Source organism: Pinus tabuliformis, chromosome 7, assembly GCF_031772625.1.
Source record: "Pinus tabuliformis cultivar Carrire ecotype Pingquan chromosome 7, CPIR1, whole genome shotgun sequence".
Taxonomy (NCBI): Eukaryota; Viridiplantae; Streptophyta; class Pinopsida; order Pinales; family Pinaceae; genus Pinus; species Pinus tabuliformis.
In genome coordinates this window covers 2074527376-2074529214 of record NC_142293.1, presented here as the reverse complement: position 1 = coordinate 2074529214, position 1839 = coordinate 2074527376, and positions in this window count along the sequence as shown.

Here is a 1839-nt window from a genome sequence, read left to right as displayed (position 1 = left end):
TTCATACCAAACCTCAAAAGTATTTTCTCAACATACTTCTGTTGTGATAGCCACAACTTACCATTGCTCCTGTCTCTGAAAATCTCCATGCCCAAAATCTGTCTTGCCGCTCCTAGATCTTTCATATCAAACGTCCTTGCCATCTGAGTCTTTAACCTGTTGATTTCTTCAATGCTTTTGCTTGCTAAAAGCATATCATCAACATATAACACTAAGATAATGAACATGCCATTATTTAACTGCTTAAAATAAACACAATGATCATATTCACTTCTTACATATTTCTGACTCAACATGAAAGAATCAAACTTCTTATACCACTGCCGAGGCGACTGCTTCAGGCCATATAATGATTTCTTGAGCCTGCAGACAAATTTCGCATTGCGATGCTGAACAAAACCTTCCGGTTGTTCCATATATATTTCCTCATCTAAATCACCATGTAGAAATGCAGTCTTAACATCTAACTGTTGCAATTCCAAATCAAACAAAGCCACTAATGCTAACACAATTCTAATTGAAACGATTTTAACCACTGGTGAAAATATCTCATGAAAGTCTATGCCAGCTTTCTGAGAAAACCCTTTTGCAACCAGCCTTGCTTTGTACCTGTCTTCCGTATCATTCACACCCCGTTTCAGCTTGAAGACCCATTTGCATCCCACAGTTTTCCTGCCTTTCGGAAGTTCAACCAGATCCCACGTGCCATTCTTACCTAAGGCCATCATTTCTTCCTTCATGGCTGCTTTCCATTTGTCACTATTTGAACCTTCTACAGCTTCCTGATAACATAAAGGTTCATCATCATTAGTGATCAAAGCAACTGAAGTAACATGATCATCATACCTTCTCGGACGACGTTTAATCCTTGTAGACCTCCTTAAGAACGTGTCTGGTGCTTCCACAATTGGCTGTCTATCAACTGAAGGAATTTCTTCATGATCGTCATCTGAGACCTATTCATGTCCTCCATCTGAACCCTGTTCATAATCTGATTCTGAAACCTGTTCATGACTACAATCTGAACTATGGTCGTATGACTATCATTAGAAATGCTGTCAAACTGAATATGCTGGAAATCAGATACATCATCCTGTTTCAATCTTCTATCTACATCTAACTGTACAAGAGAGAATTCATTAAACTTTACATCTCTGTTGATGATGATTTTGCGGGTAGTAGGATCCCACAATCTAAATCCCTTTGTTCCATCACCATACCCAAAAAAGATATACCTTTTAGACTTTGGATCTAATTTAGTTCGCTGATGTTTAGGCACTAGAGCATATGCATCACAACCAAACACTCTGAGTTTAGAATAGTCACAAGGGTGTCCTGTCCATACCTCTTGCGGAACCTTGCAGTCTATTGCCGTTGATGGAGATCGGTTTATCACATAACAAGCAGTTGCCACTGCTTCCGTCCACAACTCCTTCGGCAACCCGACGTTACTCAGCATACACCTTGCTCTCTCTAGAAGAGTCCTGTTCATGCGTTCAGCAACTCCATTCTACTGAGGAGTATAAATCGTGGTCTTATGTCTCTCGATCCCTGCATCCTTGCAATAGCTGTCAAACTCCTTGGAGGAAAACTCACCACCATTGTCAGTTCTTAAACATTTTATAGTTCTACCAGTGCTGTTTTCTACCAATGCTCTAAACTGCTTGAAAACTGTAAAAACATCAGACTTCTTTTTCAATATGAAGACCCAAACTTTCCGAGAAAAGTCATCAATGAATGATACAAAATATGACGAGCCACCATATGACGCTGTAGGGGCTGGACCCCAAACATCTGAATGGATATAATCAAGTATGCCTTTACTAGTATGTTTGCCTA